This window comes from Pinus tabuliformis, chromosome X (assembly GCF_031772625.1).
Source record: "Pinus tabuliformis cultivar Carrire ecotype Pingquan chromosome X, CPIR1, whole genome shotgun sequence".
NCBI lineage: Eukaryota > Viridiplantae > Streptophyta > Pinopsida > Pinales > Pinaceae > Pinus > Pinus tabuliformis.
The window spans coordinates 1,312,282,076-1,312,293,862 of NC_142308.1; positions in this window are offsets into that span (position 1 = coordinate 1,312,282,076).

Below are 11,787 nucleotides of genomic sequence, written 5' to 3' on the forward strand. Positions count from 1 at the left end.
GCGGCATCACGATGGGTTTCATCCAGATGGATTAATTCCAAGAAACGTGCTTCTTCTTCAGAAGTATCAGGTAGCAGGTCAATTGCGAGTTTGAGGGATGAGATTTCACATTGGATTGGTAAGACTGCTTCCAAACCATACACCAACTGAAAAGGCATAAATCTGGTCGCATTTCTCACCGAGGTCCGATATGCCCACAGAGCTGAGTACAGGATTAAATGCCAATTCCTTTTATGGACTCCAACCATTCTTTGCAACATGCACTTAAGGATTTTGTTGATTGCCTCAACTTGTCCGTTAGCTTGCGGGTAGTATGGAGTAGAACTATCATGTGACAGTCCTAATTTGGTAGTTAATTCAATCATCATGTGATTGTGAAAATGCGACCCATGATCTGTAACTATAGCTTGTGGCACACCAAACCTGGAAACCACATGGTTAAAAAAAAAAAGCAGTTGTTTCGCCACTGTTGTTCAATGTAGGCATCGCCTCAGCCCATTTGGTAAAATAGTCAATAGCGACTATAATATACCCATGCCCCCCGGCCGAGGTGGGGTTACATGTCATAAAATCAATTCCCCATTTTGCAAATGGGCCAACAACAACGACTGGATGTAGTGTTGCAAGTGGTAATTTGGTTTTATGATAAAAAATATGACAAGCATAGCACCTTCTGACAGCAAGAAACCAGAGATTTTGGGTTTGATCCCCAACGGAGTTGCCAATTAGTTTCGGGAATATTTAGTGTTTCTACAAAATGCCTAACCCTCTAGATCTAGCAGCTGATCAAGAAACAACAATCAAAGCAATCTTAATTTTTCCTATAAACAACAGATAAGATAAAGGATAGGGAACGTACTTGTAACTTCCACTTGTTCCTTATCTCCCTTGACCGATTTCGCTGCTCCTTCCTGTACTTAAATCGCTTGAGAAGTACCTGCACAACTTACAGAAATGAAAACCCATCAAAGCATAATGATCTATTGTTCATAAATAGCACGGAATTGAGAGCATGATATACACAAGAATGCATTTAACATAAACACAAACATAGGGGGAAAATCTCGAAAACTTTATTGATAAGAGGAAAGATTACAAGCAATGTGAGTTTGATCCAGTTTCATCCTTCCAATTCAATCCTTCTTCACCTCATGAAAAGCAAGACATTCCAAAAATATCACAATACTTGTGCTCAATCCTAGTCTCATACCACCAACATCTCCTTGCAACTCAATATTTTTCAGCCCTTAGATCTCTTGGATGAGTGATCTATTTATAGATGAGAGAAGGAGGTTGGGTCATCAATGATGATGATAAATGCCTTTCTATTTTTTAGAAATTGGTTCCATGAAAGAGGGATATAGGAGGTTGATGTTCCCTAATTCCTTTTGTCATCCAAGGGAGAACTTAGAGGGCAGGTGGCACTTGAGAAACTTCTAGAGGCCTCTAGTGGATAAGGAATCTTCAAACCCTCATGGAAAATTGCCCAAGTTCGCTCATTGCAGGCTAAAGAGGGACTAATTGCAATGCATAGCACCCAGTCATTGTAGCCCCTACAATGCATTGCAGCCTGATAGAAGGATTCCTGCGATGATCTCATTAGGAATACTTTTTGGATGCTTTTTGTGGTGGAACTTCTTTGGGAGTAAGGTATTCTGATGATTAACCTCTTTAGGGCATGCAACAACTATATTAGTGGTTGATGAACTCTAATAAAATCGACCTATAAGCTGGGGTTGATATGCCCAAATGAATCTGTAACAAATCTACAGAGAAAGGGCTCAAAGAATAATTATGGGGGACTTGAATCATCTGGTTAATTAATTCTGAGGTTATAGTAAATAGAATGTCTCCATTCTGGGCCACAATGGCTCTTTGGCTGGGGATATACCTAGCTTGACAACATAAAACAAAATCTGGGAAAGGGTGAGTATGGGCAAACATGAATTTTGGCAAGAGGAATTCCCAGAGGTTGATCTCATCACTCTGGTCTAGAAAGGTTTTCTTGATCCAATTGTGCAATTTGAACAAGTCGAACTCACAATTGGTCTCTATGATTTTATATTCTTGGTCAGCCAGGGGTATATGGTCTAGGTCAATGGCAAGAGGGATCATTACGTTTTCACTGGTTGGTTTTGACTTTCCCTTAGGTGCCATTTTTTAAAATTATTAGGAAAAGAGGTGAAGAGCCAGTAGTATTTGCCTAGGAAAATTTGGTTTCTTTTTGAATAATTCGCTTGCTGTAATAGGTACCTGGTTGGGAAACAACTATCTAGAATATGCAGTGGGTGACAGAGAAATTTGGTGGGGGAGATGGAGTTTTAAATCACTATATATGTTCTCTGACCTAAACGGGAAGTAGAAAGGGGGCCCCACTAAACAATTGGGAGGATTTTATAGGCAACTGGAAATCCCTGTTGTGTCTGACCATTATGGAGCAGGTCCATAGTGATTTGGTGCAGGTTCGAAGAAAACAGTTTTTGTATAACATATAAGGTGTAACGGGAAAGGAGAGATGTAAAATAGGAAAATACATGTGGCAGAAGGGAAAGGCAATGATATGCAGGAGTGGGAAGGACACGTGGCATGATAGGAGTGGAGGGGGAGCAAAGACGTGGTGGGTGGTACTGAGGTGACGAGTGCTTATACACGTTGGTGGGAGATGGTGTGGTTTTTTTTTTGGGGGGGGGGGTAGATGGTAAGTGGTTTTGAATGGGGGGTTGTGAAATGTTGAGCACCCGCCACATAGTGTGGGGCCAGGGAATGTGAATCCTATTTTTGGAACCGCCCTGTCGATAACGATAGAATGGAATGGGGGTTTGAAATCGATTCCCTATCGTTGATCTGAGCAGGGTAGGTCGTGGAGGTTGGATTATGTGCCCGCTATATCACAAGCCAACAAATTAAGTTTTCCCCTTTCAACTTTATCACAAATCAAAAATTTAGCACCAGTATCTTATTTACAAATTGTTAATCATGTTTAAATGACATGATTAATTTATTACAAGCAGGATTAATTATTCTAAAACACACTTAATTTACCCTAAGGGCACATTTAATCTAACAAGGCCATTTTTAATTTTTTTCTAAAGTTGTGCAACTTCTATTCTAATGCTTATTTATCAAACTTAACCAAGCTTAAAAACTTTGGTTAATCTTTCTCTAATATACTTAATTAATTTCAACCAAGATTAAACTGGACGGATGATTTATTCACTAACCTAACCAACCTTATTTAACTCAGTTTAACCATGATTAAATGGTATAATCAAACTTTGGAAATATTTTTCTATGTGGCATTTCAACAAGCTACACATTTTATTTGAAAAATTCCTAAAATATGTTTGATGCATTTTTGTTTTTTTAGTAGCATTTAGACTTGTTCACTTGCATACATATTTTTCTTTTTTGGGGTTTTTTCATTCTTTTTTTTCCTTTTATTCATTTCTTCTTTTCTCATATACATTTTTTATCCCCCTTTCCATCATCATTTTTTTTGTAAATCATTTGCAGAATACAATATTGTTTACAATTTCTATCAACTGAAAGATAATAGCCAATCATCATTTGATCTTATCAATTATAGGACCCTAATAGTACATATGAGCAAAACATATATCGCAAACATATAAAGAATAGTCTTACTATATTTATGATACATGCATGAAAATGTGTTGGCTCATCGAGTTTCATATATTAAGTGGAAGTGCCAAGATATACAAGTAAAATGCTGCCACACTAGCCCCAATAGTGGAACATTAAGTCACGACTTGCTTCTCCAAAGAAATATCTTCTCTCCTATGCCAATGCTAGAGAAGCCAAGGTGAAAGTTCAAGTCCCAAAAGTCCACTTTCTTGAGTTATGAGGGTTTTTTTATAACAAATGAGGTGACTCTTCACCTCCCATGTGACTCTTGACCTCCCTCATGACTCTTGAGCTTCTACAATGATTTTTCAAATTCTTACATGACCTTTGAGCTTCTACATGACTTTAGAACTCAATAGTGAATCTTCATATTCCATGTGGGACCCTTGGTCTTCCACCCAATTTACATTACATAATTTCTATCCACAAATGATGTGGCAGGGCACTATGAAACATGTGACTCTTGAGAGGACTCTTTATAATGATGAAATGGAACTTCATGATGATTTGACATTGCCAAGCTATTCCTTTCGCTACTTTATTTGCATCTTCATGATGGATCTTTCATTTTCTTTGTATTCATCCTCCAAGGGGCTAATTCATATGGAGTCTTCATGTGATCATGATATTTGATCTTCTGTTGGAAACTAGTGTCTCTTCATCTTCTCTTCAGTGATTAGCTTTGCCTTTGTAGGTTCAAAGGTGTCTTTTGGTAGGGTATCCTTCTTCATCTCCATCATCATCATCCTGTCATAACATGATATGATACCTGCAACTGCAATTCACTCATGAAAAGATGAGATCAGTCTGATAAACCCATATTCTAACATGTTTAATGAAAACCATTAATTGAGCTAGAACCGAGTGATAGGCTAAAATATAGGCTCAAGGATTATGCACTTTCATATCTAAGGAGGTTAAGGGCTAAGATTGAGCCTTAACACTGTGCAGTGCACAGCTCAGGTTGGCCAGGGAACGACAACTGCGCAGTTTAAGGGCTCAAGGGATCAGGATGGAGGCTTGAGGATTAAGGTTTCCCACACAGTTCCAAAGGGACAGAGGCCTAGGGCTTATGTAGTTACGCAATTCAAGAGCTTAAGGTTGAGGCTTGTTTCTTGAGACTGCAATATAGTGTCCATAAAAGGATAATTGAAGGCAGAGAAGGCATATACTGTGCAATTTTGAAAGTCAAGGAGGTAGTCCTGAGCACTGAGACTGAGTAGTGTACACTTCTAGAGGGAAAGGACTATGCATTATGTAGTACCGAGAGGAAAGGATGAAGCTTGAGGACTCAGACTGCATAGTGTGTAGTTCAAGAAGGTTGAGTGAGGCCAAGTTTCTCAGGCAAGAACTTTTCCATATTTGATTAAGTGTGGGATCAGTGAGGCCAAAGGAAATAAGGAAAAGACTTGAGCATGATCACACACTTAGAATAGTTTACAATGCAACATTGATCACTCATAAAACATGAACATAATGCTTCCCTCAATGTACCAGCATTGCGACGACTTACCCCAAGTGCGACACAAAAGGTACACTTTGCGACAATGGTGACGAGAATTGTGCGATTATGCTTGAAACTTTGTGAATGAGTGAAATACATGTCTATATGATAATAATAGCTCATTGAGACCAAGGTTACCCCTTGAAATGGACCAAAACTACATTTTTCCAATGTGCATTGCTTTCCATGCCAAAAGACGACATTTGCGATGACACTTGCAAAATGCAAACGCCATTGAAAGTGACACATGCTAGAGTGAATATAACATGAAAGTGACACTTATTTAAGTGAAAACAAGTGAAAGTGACAATCATTAACATGAAAGTGACACTTGCGAAAGCAAAGGTGCGCAAAAGTGATAGTTGGGAAAACTCACGGAAATAGAAGAACAATCGTGACCAAAAGTGAGAGACTATCAATTGAAAGTGTGCACTGACTGTTGTCATAAGTTGAACATTGCACAGAAACTAACTTGATGGATTGTACCATGCCTATTAAAGCTTACGTAAAATAATTCCCTCAGGAACTTGTTATGAATTGAACATCTGTATGCAAGTGACTTCAACGCTCAGAGACCGACAAGAATACTTAAACAATTAGCATAACATTCATTAATCATGAAGTGAATAGATCGTTAGATCCTCTGTAGGCTCCAAAATTCATGTGTAGGAAATATTTTGGAGGGTGTTAATTGCAGCGCCAACACCAACGTATCTTCTAAAATAAGTTTATCACCAATAATATCACCTCAAATAAGTGGATTTGAATCCAAATTTAGGGTCTTGAATCTAGTCTTGGGTTTGAATCCTTACAGGGACATTGGATCTTAGTACAATCCTATTACCATTTTCCTATAAAACATTTATTTGTCCCTACTATAGTGAGTGTGTTGAGTCATAATATTCATATTTTGAATGTGTGCTTGCTTGTAGGTAAGGTTTTGAGTTTTAAGTGCATTTATTTTTTGTTTCTTTTCAATTTTTTTTCATTGTTTGTGTGCTTCAATTCAGATATGAATGTGAATGTTCAAAGTTAAAATGGAGAATGTAGTAAGTGTGACAACCCCAATCCAGGTTTCCTCATTAAAATTGTAATGTAAATATTTTTTTACAAGAAAAATGGTTTGAGTCAAGGACATAGATTCCAGAGCTGAGGAGGTTGCTTGAATGGGATAGTCAAGGTTTCCTTGTGCAGGAAATCTGAGTTGTTATGACAACCATTAAAGGTTGGTTGGTGTGTTTAATGAATTGGTTTTCATAACTTAATTCATATTCAAGAGAATTACACAGGTCCATGTTGTCTTGAATAACACATACAAGGAAGCAAGGGAATAAATTAATGAAGTTGATTATGTTGGAAGCTAGGACAATGACAACCAAGAACTATGCAAGATAAGGAAAAGAAGGTAGTTTGACCACATTGAGGGGACTCATTTAGACACTCACTCAGGGATTCATTCTTTGATTCAGGTAGATTCATCCAATTTCAAGCGGAATTTAGCAAAGGATAGAGGAAAAGAGAAGAGAAGAGCAAGGATTTGCTGAAGAGAAGAGAAGATAGTGACAATAGTTTGGTTGGAATTACTGGCATGAATATGTGTCTCTCCTGGGTGAGGAATAATGCCTCTTGAGTCCCTATAAAGCCAGAGAGTGGATATGATCTTTTTCTTAATTCCCTTAATGGTGTGGGTGGAGGATTGTGTGCTTAGATTCTTGGAGGGAGGACCTTTGAAGCCTTTATTGTTGTGATTTTTACAATGGGTTCTGAATTCCCTGTATATTATTAGACTATTGAGTGGTTGGTGGGTCGAGGAGGAGGTACTCTAGAGTCCTTATTTCAACTGGTATTTTGTGTTTCAATCCTTTGAGCAAGCCCCTCAGTCTCTGGAATCTGGCTCAGGGGTGATAGATCAAGTGAGATTTGGCTGCAACTACATATGGTTGGGTGGAGAGTCCTTTTCCTAGACTCTGTTGGATTGATTTAGGCTGACCCAGGTTCAATCTATATTGTGCACCAAAAAAACCCTTAATCACTAGCCCTTTCGGCAATGACCTGTAAGCAAATCATAGTCTCACATGAAGTGACTATGGGAGGATGCATAACCATGCTTATATAGCCTTGAGGGACTAGGATATGTGGTATTATTATGTTATCTTATTATTAGAATTTATAAATCACCTAGCTTCATTAGATTAATCACTTGAACATGCCATATAAAACCATAAACCATCATTGTGTTGAAGTAAAATGAAATTGTAATAACTGATACTCTACAACAGATAATAAGAAAATATACACACTAAAACACCAAATTAACATGGTTCACCCTAGTGTAGGGCTATATCCACAAGAAATGTTGTTTAATATAATAAATCTTTGAACAAAAACTAGTTCTTGGCCTGCGCACTAAGCTGTAGGTTGTCTGCGCACTCAGCTGCAAACTCTTCTCCAGGGCTCTGTGCAATCAACTGTAGAGCCTCTCCTCTGCTACGAAATTACATATCACAATAATTCACACATAACACTGATCTGGATCAAAATTGATTGATATCTCTTATTATTATTTTACCCTATATATACTATTACATTGTAGGGTTACATCATCAAAATACCATGGACTCCTTAAAACAAGCAACTATGGCTCACAAAATGATTGATCCGTTACAAAATCATGTTCTTTTACAAAAAGGAAGGGCTTCAACACACCTCGAAGCCCTTAACACACCACATAGTATAAATGTGCTATGTTGCATGCTCCACTCCACGCTCTGCTGCATGCTCCACTGCACGCTCTGCCCCACAAAATGTGGAGTATTTTCCAAAATATAGGCCAATTTGGGTTGCGCCCAACAGGTCCCCAACACTCACATGTGGCTCGTCTCGAATCGCTTAGCCAATTTTCCCCTGATATTAGCTACAATGTTGTTATAGGCGATGTTGAACTACTGCAAAATGTCTATGGCTTGCTTCTCTTCACTGTGCACTCCCTCCAGCAGTGCTTCTATCGCCAGTTCCATAGCCTTCTACATCACTACCTTCTCTCTTTGTCAAAGATCTTGAAGCTTCTCATCCACTACTTGGGATAGTTGGAGAGCCTCATCCTGCCATGGCTGAGTTCTCTCTATCAGAGTCTGCTCTTCCTTCCTCAGCTCCTTTATCTTCTTCTGGAGGGAATTTCCCTCATTGACCTTTGTGAGCTTCTATGAGATTGGTAAGGTTCTCATAGTTGCCCGAATCTCCTCCTCCTGCTGCTGATTCTATTGAATATCCTCATGTAATTTTATGCATTTTGATCTTGCTGCAACGAAGTCCAAATATGTAATCTCTCATCTAATAACTTCCCACAATCTACCACTATTTTGGATATGTCAATCATTGCAGCCTTTAGGTCGGCCTCCCTCTACTCTCGCACTACCTTTGGTGTGGTTGGTTGTAGCTTCATATGTAGCTCATTGATTTTTATCTCATATGTACATTTCATGTCCACAATCTTATCCTTGTATCCTTTTACTACAAGATCGATCTTCGTGACCTTGTCCTCCACTGGTTCCTCTTCTCAGACATTAATGTCCGGAACCTCACAGCATGTTGCTTTGACCACCTCCTTCAACTTCTGTTGTTGCAGTACTTCTTGATCCCTCTCCTGGATACCTGGTTGAGCTTCTGCTTTAGCGAAGCTCGCTCTCTCTCTACCTGAATGTTTAACTACAATGTGGGTTATTCATGCTACTTCAGCTCATATATGATCTCTAGATGAAGCTTGTGTAATCTCTGAAGTGGCACTGCAATGATGCTCATGTTCACATACCTCCACTCTTTGGCCTACTGTTGTACCTAGATAGAGTCAAACTGCAAGGCTCTAGCAGGTATCGGTGCTATCCATGCTCCAAGTGTAGGCTCTACTAGTATTTCCTCTCCAATATTCTCCTTTGCCTGCACTAGTTGTCCAACTATCTATGCTAATGTCTTCAGTTTTTCAATGCACTCCTCGACACTTGTTAGAAGTGCAGTGTAGAAATCCTCTAGCTTGTTCCATGATTCTACCATTGCTTCCTGAATTTTGTCCCCAATCTGGTCCAAGTCCCCATCAGTGAGGACCAATGGTGTTATGTCCTTTGTCTTGTCTACCTTCTACTTATTTTTTCTTCTTGTGGTAGCTTTGGCATGTGCCTTCCTCTTCTTTGTGACAGTTGGGTCTGTCTCTATCTTTTCAGACTCTTTGTTCTACTCATCACCTCCAGGAGGATCCTGGAGACCCTCATCATATTTCTCCTCTTGTTTTGACTCTTGCTCATCCTTATCCTTCCCACTCACTTCCTCGTGCTGTGTTGTGTCCTCCTTTGTCGGAGTATCCTCTATCTGTGTCTCCAGCATAGTGATCCACTCCACGGGCCACTGTTGTATTTGTGCTAGGAGATTGTCTTTTGTCACTAAATATGGTAGGGGATTCCATGTCTTCCTTGTGTCCTTGCGAGCCTGTATGTAAATTCTGTGGAAGTCAGCCTTAAACTTCGCGACAGAGCTATACTTCTCGTATAGGTTTGGTGAAAGGTGAGAGTGTTGGTTCACCAACATGTGTAAGTCCATATGGTATAAAACAAGAAACATTCGGTTATCCTGTGCTTGTGTTGATTCAGTGGTATACCACAGTGAGGCATATTGAGTGACTTTACAAACATCTGAGGGTAGTGGAGAGAACTGTAAATATTCTGCCTCTCTCCGTGCAAGCATCGAAATTATCAAAATTAACCATGCATAGTGAAACAAAGTACCTTTCTCCTAAGCCTCACAATAGTCATCTAGAAACTCTTGGCATAGATATGTGGCCCAGTTGTACTGAACCCCATTAGCACACTACACAACTAATGAAACCACTGGTGTAGGGACTTCATTAGCCTGACACTTCCTCATGATTTTTCCAGCCAATATATGTGTTGCGAAGTGAACTCCCTAGTCATTGATCGAGTTGATATCATAACCTCGCTTCCCTTTCATCAGTCCAAACCTCTTCTTCATGTTGTCTGCTATGGCTTTGTCCTGATCTTTCCCAAAAAACTCCTCTACGAGGTTCAACCCTTGATAAGGTAGTCTTGTGATTCTCCATATTAACATTGGGTCGATAGGGATCCTCTTCCCCATCCATAGGCATCCATCATGCACCAACACGAGCAGTTGTCTCACACAAGTTGTGCTTCTTGGACTTCTGCCGAAGTGCAGCACATTCAACATATTCAACAAGCCCGACTGTGCCAATCTAGCCACCCACTGTTGTGGTTCTAACCTTGTCACACCACTCTCAAGGTAGTGCACTTTTTTTAAGTATTTGTCTGGTGCGAACTGCAGATATTTCTTTCTGTCATTGAAATCATTTTCTGCAAACTTCAACTGCAAAATCTTTCCAAGGTTTTCTCTAGTAAATCACACTGACTCCAGCAATAAAGGTGTGAAGGTGCCATACTTTGCGTCCTTCGACTCTATCACTAGTTTTACATTTGGTTTCCTTGGTGGAATATACGGTGGGAAAGGCGATGGAAACGTTGCATCATCCATCTCCATTTTCAATTTCTCTGCTTCTTCCTCATTATCTCTCACATGTTTGAGCTCTTTCTGAGGCTCAATAGGTCTCTTCTCCTGTTTCTTCTTTGTTCTCTCCTCTCTGGTCACTTTCTTTCACGGTGATCTCCACTGCATGCATGATGATGTTTTTGCAGGTGGTGGTGATGCTGTGGGTGGTGATGTTGTTGTGGGCATATCAGATGATACTTCCATTACTCTAGCTAATCCCTTTTTACTAAATAGACAAATAAATTCTTCAAGCGTCAAACAACAACGAAAATTTCTGCAACTTCTCCGCAATAGTAATACTCGAACTCTTAGGACAAAAAAGTGCCAAATCTAGGCGGGACATGAGTTTTTATAACAAATCTAAATTTCTAACCCCATCATTAGCTCAGATTTTTTTCATTAATTGCATATATATCGCTAGGTTCGCGCAATTTGCCCTCATAAATGTATCACTCTGCGTGTTTCAATGGCAGCTTTCCTTTTTAATGGTCATATTTTATCGGATAACTTCGATGCATCCCATATTTTAGTGAAGAAACCCCTCTTACGTCAAGGCTCCTACGAACTTCGACATAATCCATAATGTAGCAAAGTAACTTCCTACATCGAAGCTCTCTCTGTAGCATAGTTTATAGTCCAATGCCCACTTTCAACTGCAAGTGGCACTAAGACTTTTCTCCTTTGTTCAGAGTGAAGATGTAGGGGTAGGGTTTTCCAGGTACAGCTTCAACCAGCTACCATTTAATCTTCCTTGAACCAATTCTCCATTTAACTTTGCTAATTGAACTACACCTCCATCAGTAATATGCTTTATAATGTATGGGCCCAACCAATGCATCTTGAATTTTCTTGGAAATTTTACAAACTTACTGTCATAAAGGAGAACAAGGTCTCCTACCTGGAACTTCTTTTGCTTAATATGTATGTCATGCCAAGCCTTTTCTCTTACTTTCTATACCTGCTGATGGTATCTTGCTATAAATCTACCTTCCTCCAAAGTAAGCAACTGCGACATTCTTTCCTCCATTATATCAGGATTTTTCATCTTTATAAAATTTGTAATCCTCAAGCTA